This window comes from Poecilia formosa, unplaced genomic scaffold (assembly GCF_000485575.1).
Source record: "Poecilia formosa unplaced genomic scaffold, Poecilia_formosa-5.1.2 Scaffold164, whole genome shotgun sequence".
NCBI lineage: Eukaryota > Metazoa > Chordata > Actinopteri > Cyprinodontiformes > Poeciliidae > Poecilia > Poecilia formosa.
The window spans coordinates 710,573-717,675 of record NW_006800103.1 but is presented as its reverse complement, the minus strand read 5'-3'; the positions used below and the strand labels follow the sequence as shown (position 1 = coordinate 717,675).

Sequence of the window (7,103 nt, the reverse complement as noted above, 5' to 3'; positions counted from 1 at the left end):
CCCGGTGGGGTCTCAGCCCGGTGGGGTCTCAGCCCGGTAGGGTCGCAGCCCGGTGGGGTCGCAGCCCGGTAGGGAAGGACCCCGGTGGGGTCGCAGCCCCTAAATTGATTCATTCAGTCATAAGAAAAAAAAGTACTTCCATTGCAGTTTTTCAAAATATACTAATTTCGATAGTTGATAAACCACTTCATCCTGCTGCAAAAGTTTTATATAGAAAAATGTGAGTTTATTTAAAATTGGTCTGTTTCCATTGTGCAAATTTATAATCATATGTGAAATTTGCACCATTATATGGTCCATGGAACCACAGCTTTGTGACAGTTTCAATAAATTTGTAAAAGCATACTTTTTAAATAAAAGTTACCTTTAACATGTTTGACTGATATCCAGAGAAGTTTGTTTTTTTTATTGCAGGAGTAAAATTCCTCTTGTATTTTTGAGAAATTTCACGATTCATCTTCATCACTTCAGATTCAAATCTGCTGAAAACAGACAGGACAGCAAGATGCATCTGTTTGAACGATGCTAAGAAACTGACGTAACTTCATGAAAGTCAGAACATTCAAACTCCCCGAATAAAGTCAACTCCAGTAAATCTGTCGCCCTGCTTTTCTAAAGGTGGCCCTGCTGCAGTCACACTAAAATTCTCAGCCATTATGGTCCATTTTGGAGAGCTGCTCTGCAGCCATTATCGGCTTTCCTCATAAGCAACTATTTGTGCATCACTGATGTTGAGCAAGCTGCCAATGATGTGTAAAGCATTTAATTTTGAAATGAAGATTTAATAAAAACAATAATGATGATGATAATGATAATAAGTAGTTGAAAGATGTTTACAACTGGCAAATGTTAATTAGCCCGCAGCAGATTTAAATGGGCCTACAAATTAACGAGGCCATTTGGATTTGTTTCTGGACACAAAGATTTTAAAGAGGGGGATTTCTGACAGAGGTGAATGTGATGTCTCATATTTGGAGAGAATGGTCTGACAGAAGTGTTTGAGAAAAGGGTCTGGGTTAAACACACATGCACACACGCGCAGATAGATGGAAAGAGATGGGGGAAGCATCAAATTAACAGAGACTTTGACATCACCTCTCAGAGGACAAGATGAGACACAGACACACAGGAAACAATCATTGTTGATTGGCTCATTTGGAACCCACACTCACGTACACACAAACACACTCACACATAGATGTTATAACAGCAGCCAATCACAACAGAGGAGGCTGCTCTCCTGATGTAATTTACATAATGATAAAATCACTATCTTAAATGAGCTGCCCTCCAAAACTACTGATGATATTGCACCCCCACCAACGCTCCCATGCACACACACTTTGGCAGAGGCAATGACAAGGAGGTGAAAGTGATAGTCATGCATTCAACCTCTCTCTAATGTGTCTTTGCACAAGCATTCATTTTTATTTTTGGAGAGTTTCTGGTGCCAGTGACACGCTCCAGTGAACTGTCAACAAGTGTGAAAAAAAAAATTCAGATTGGAAAAAGAGTGAGAAAAGAAATGACACATAGAAAACCCACAAACCAACTAGGACACAGAGGAAGAAGGATAACCGGAAGGACTTGAAGGGATTTCTGGAAGAACCGAATAAAAGGTGTGACAAAAATGGCATGGAAGAGAAAAAAACAAGCAGCAGACTAACATTTATCTGCATCTGTGTGAGCGCACAATAGACTAAGGTTTTTGCGTTTATAAGTGAACAAGAGCAGAGATCTTTGCACAGTTATTCAGCTGCATCTCACTGTTGTACATTCACACTGTGGAAAAGCTAGAATCACTGCGTTATGCTGCTATTGGTCACTGAGAAGACCTCTAGTACTCTAGGTAAGTTCTAGAGAGTTGTTGTAAGACGGGACACATATTTCTTGTTTACATTTTAGACCAGTGGCCACACCGAGATATGGCTAAAGATTTAATTTTTTGACAATTCCTGAAAGGATTTCTGACTTGCGGTTGTCACAAACAATAAACATCTGTCTCTAAAAGAATGCATATTGAAATTAGCAACCAATCCAAGTACCTTGCAACCTTAGTTTTTCTTTAACAACAAATACATATTTTTTTACTTTTGTTTTCTCATGACATTAGTCTGTATATTTCTTAAAGTATCCTTTACATTCTTCTCTTTTTTTACTCTAGTTTTTATGTCTTGTTTTTGCCATTTTCCTCTGTTTTTCCACCACATTCTCATGTTCCCTCGTCTTTCACTCAGCTCATTTGTCCCACTCTCATTCTTTGTGCTTTGCTTGACCTTTGTAGGAACATCCATCTTCACCAGTCTTGATATTTCCAAAAAAACATCACTTTCTTTGGGTGAACTTCACACATCAGCAGGAGTGACATGCAAAATATTCAAGCATAGTCATCTAAATATCAGTGGGAACACTGTAGACTAAATAAGCCAACACACTGTAAACTTAAACAAGATCCAATCTGTACTGACATATACGTCTTGTGATTGAACAACAGACATCTTGATTATCACATGAGATTTGGGTTTGCACAGTGATGCTTGTCAACAAAAGAAGTAGGAAAAGGGGCATACGCCTCCTTTAAACTGGATTAGGAGAACACTGTGACATTAAAGTCCCTGTAGGCTCTTGAGAGGTTGTGTTTAGATATGTGACACCAGTGGGTTTCCCTTTATATGTAATCAAACACAAAACATCCCTAGAAAAAGGAAGGTCTTGGTGATTTATTAATCTGGTAGCAGCAGGTAGAACTTCATCATGCCCACTCTGGCAAGATGTTTTCTAGGCAGGTCATGACCCACCGCAGCTTTGGCATTACCCCAAAAATACCCCCAAACAGCTCTGATAAATAATCCTCTGTCTCCACATTAGTAGAAACAACGCAAAGCTCAGGCCTCCTGCATGTCGATATCAGTATATAACTGTTATTGGAACAGGACTTCCAGCTGGGGAGAAGCGCACACACCTCCAAATTGAGCAAAATCTTAGATTGGCTTGTTGTTTGGGGATGCTGGAAGTTTTGAGTTTTTCAGGGAGAAGTTCCAGAAAGGTTTTAGCCAATTCTGTATTTAATCAGTGGAAAAAAGAAATCACTGATATTGTGACAGTAGAATATATGCACCTTATGCCAGGAATTGTGCATAAATGGATAATGCACAGTTGGAACTTCAACAACATGGATATTACATTGCAATGTTGGTGGAAGGTCAGGAAATCTAAGGTGAAAGTTGAAAGATTTTTTCACTTTTAGTGATTTTTATGGGGAAATATTTGCATTGTCAGCATATTTTGACTCTGGAATTTCATTCCTACCTCTTTGTGCAAAGAATATAAGAATGACAAAAAATAAATATAAAACCAGCTACAAGAATTTTAAAATACAAGTTATAATTTATATTGTATCCTTGTTTTTATATGTGCGACAGCCACATTGGGGTTGAGTTTGGAGTTGATGGAAAAACTGTTCTAAAAGTTAGATTTTCTAAATTAATGAACACAAATTGACATGGTATAGGAGGACAAACGTATTCAATAACCAGAATAACTGCATATAAAACAGGAAATGCACATTTCAAAATGTGTACTTAAAAAAAACAACATATTTATATCATAAAACAAAATACTACGCCAGTCAGATAAACATATTCGACAGAGCATTGCATCATGGCCAACCTTCCTGATTTTTAATTGGAAAAAACAAACAAAAAAACAATTAAAAATCAAAAAAACATTTTTAAAGTACTCCTCCTCATGTAGGCTCATCATAATTTTTGAAATGAGTTTATTTTACATGTTCTCGTTCCTTTGTATCCGTTTGTGATGATAAGGATTTGTAGTGCAGAGACTGCGGCATGTTAACTGGCATATCTGTTAGGCTCAGATGCAGTTTACAGTGCAGATCACCTGTCACCCAGTGGACGGTTCCAGTGTCCGGGGAGGAAGGATCAGAGAGCACTTGGCGATGTGAGGGGAGCGGCTGGAGCCTCTCTGCTCCCTGCTCAGTCACAGCTCAAGGCTGCTGGAGAAATGCAGCAGAATTGCCCTTCTACGCTGAAAGAGCTTCATCAGCCATCTGCACCCCCTGATGACACCATGTCTGCAAGCACAGTCTTGTGCCATAAAACCACACTTTTGTTCCTTACAGCTGCATGTTAATGTTCAGAATTTTAACGTCTTTACTGATTGTCCCGAAATTATATTTAGAAATTTTTGTACAATGTTAATAAAAAAGAGACAGGTGTGCATGTCGTATAGTATTGTAGGATTTATTTTTAAAGAATTCTGAAATATTCTAGGAAAATTTGTAAAAAGCAACTATAATTATATTGTAATATTTAATTATTACGGAAAACTTCATGTAATTAAACTGTAGTTTTTCAGAACAATAGTATACCTTGGAATTGGTAACCCGTTAATATATAACTGTGACTAACAATTGTGAAAGTGTAATCTGTGAAAAATATTTATTCAAAAAGTATACATCAAGTTTCACGTCTTCAGTCCCTCTCATTTCATTAGCTGGGTAAAAACTGCACCAAGCTCATCTATGGTTCTGACATGGAAAGATGGGCTGTTCTGTAACCCAACAAGATTAATTTAGTATTTTAAATAATAAAATTTACTTCTGAGCTGCATCCCTAAAATTGTGGATTTTTGGACTTGTATATGAAATGCCTGATTTAAGTTTTTTTTTTTTCTTCGTCTTCTCAGTTAGACACTTTAACGTAGTGTGGTGTTTCAGTCTGACATGCTTCAGAGAGCTGAACTCCACATTAAATAGAAACGGAAAACAAACGTGAAGACAAAAAAGATGACAAAGTTGAAATGGAAACATGACTTTGGAGAATTGGAGGCATTGCAAATCCTTCAGTCAATAAACACACTGACTAGATGAAGGTTTGGTGAAGGAGATGTATCTGCTAAAATAAAATTCATATAAACAATAAAATAAAGACCTTGTCCCAAATTGCTTTAAATAACATCTGTAAGGTACCCTGCACATCTTGCACAATAAAACATTTTAGAGAAAGTCACTGCTCACACTCTTTACACACTAGTACAAATACAAGAATAGCATCACAAAAAATATTTTACAAACATGTCAGCCTAACAGATGTGAATCAGTTTGATGAATCAATCAGTATCTAGAAATAGTACAGGTTTAGCACATGACAATATGAAGTTTAGTGAGGCAAACTTTTGCTGTAATAACTGTAATTTGCAAAACTCTTTGACAATTATCACCAGAATTACAATTATGAGTCAGAATGCCTAAAGTTTCCCCAGAGGAGAGGATAAATTATCTGAAGGAAAGTAACAGAACCGGTACAAGGACTGGAGTGGTAATGACAAGATGAAATGGTAAATTAACCAGAATGTACTGAGCTGCAGCCATTGCTGCTATAATCAATGAAATGATTACCTTGAAAATACTTTACACTAAAGATACTGTAAAACACAACACACACAAACACACACACAGTTTGAGTGCATTGTGGGAAAGACCCATCAGTGACCCAGAAGAGTGAAGTGAAACTCTCAGGGTCTGGACAGATGTGTGTGTGTGTGTGTGTGTGTGTATGTGTTTGGACACACACATCTTTGTATTGATGGTAGTCCAAACCTGCAGACACAGGTTAAAAGGGAATATTATACAAAATGTACTTTTTTGAGCTCTGTGTCATGCCAAAATGTTATTCTCTTATCAAACATGTACCCAAAGTGTTTGATTTCTTTTCCATTCATTTTTGATAAATCTTTGAATCTCCAATGACTGCCATCAGGGATGCCTAAACACCTGCTCATACAATGCAGCGAATATTTCAATGTATTTATTTTGAATCACTGAACTCAATTTGGTCCAATTATTAGTACTCCTAATAAACCCTTAACTATAAATGTTACTGGAGCATTTGTTGTTTTTTGTTCTTGATTGTTTTTTGTTTCACACAGATGCTCATTTCTTCTGGCCACCAGGCAGGAAAAGGATCAGAAAGTAAAAAAGGTTTCCCAGACATAAAATGAGCCTTCTGTTTCTACCATCTCACTGCCAACAATTTTGCCTGCATCTGTTAATATAGATGTATGATAGTAATAATGCAGATGCATTTCATACATATATTTAATAGCTGGAAAAAAAATCACCTTTTTTGGCAGCAATGACTTCAAGTTATTTGCTGTGTGACTTTATCAATCTCTCAAATCATTACGGAGGAAGTTTGGTCAACTTTTCTTTGCACCACTGCCCCTGTTTATTGATGCATGCGAGCTCAGAAAGTTGTCATCAGCAGTATTTTTGCTGATATTTGTGGAAATATTTTATGCTAAGAAAGGCTTTTATTTTGCGTTCCAGAATTGCCTTGTCCAAACTGCCACTCCACCGCTCCCTGACGAAGTAGGAAAGCTGCACTCGTAACACTGGAAGATGCCAGCGTAAATTGCAGAAGAAATAGAAATACAAAGGTATGTGTTAGTAGATAAGTTTTATGAAGAGCAAGTGAACATATGGTTCACATGTCAAAACCGATGATGTCTTTTAGGTTTGTTTTAAGTCATCTACAAACAACCAACAGTGTTTATTTAGCCTCCTATCATTCCTTTGTGTGTAACAAAAATAATTTTGCATAAAGTTCACACTAAAAACAGCAAATTCAGTTCACAGACATTAACATGACTTGATTCACATGTCAGTATTTAAAATTTTAAGTTGAGTAAAGAGCTGTTGTGGTGACAAACTTCATGTGCTTATCGTGTATTTCGGCTCATCTTGTTGATCTTGTCGGTTTTCCTTTTTCTAAATATGGTGAAAGTTTCAAGTTTCATTCACACGTTTGTTTTACAGTTTCTATTTTTATTTTATTTATTACTTTTCAGAAATTTTGCGTGAAAGCATCTTGTGAAGCATTTTTCATCACAACCGCTTTCAAAAAAGCACAAGACTGATTCTTTACTCCCATTATGATTTGGACAACATGATCAAACAAACACCTTCACACTCTCACCATCTCTGCTTAAAGACAATGTGTGAACGGTAGGGCTGTAGGATAATATCGATATCGCGATATATATCAATATTTTCTTTCCTAGAAAAAAATCGATATTCATCC

At 36.9% G+C, this 7,103-nt stretch overlaps 1 long non-coding RNA gene across 1 annotated transcript in view; it reads left to right on the top strand.

Moving 5' to 3' along the window:
- The window catches only part of LOC103146628 (uncharacterized), a 121,881-nt gene that overhangs the window by 94,393 nt on the left and 20,385 nt on the right, over positions 1 to 7,103 (top strand). The window contains exon 4 of the long non-coding RNA XR_001663696.1: positions 6,350 to 6,459. This is a non-coding gene — a long non-coding RNA (uncharacterized LOC103146628). The remainder of the gene's footprint in view (positions 1 to 6,349; positions 6,460 to 7,103) is intronic.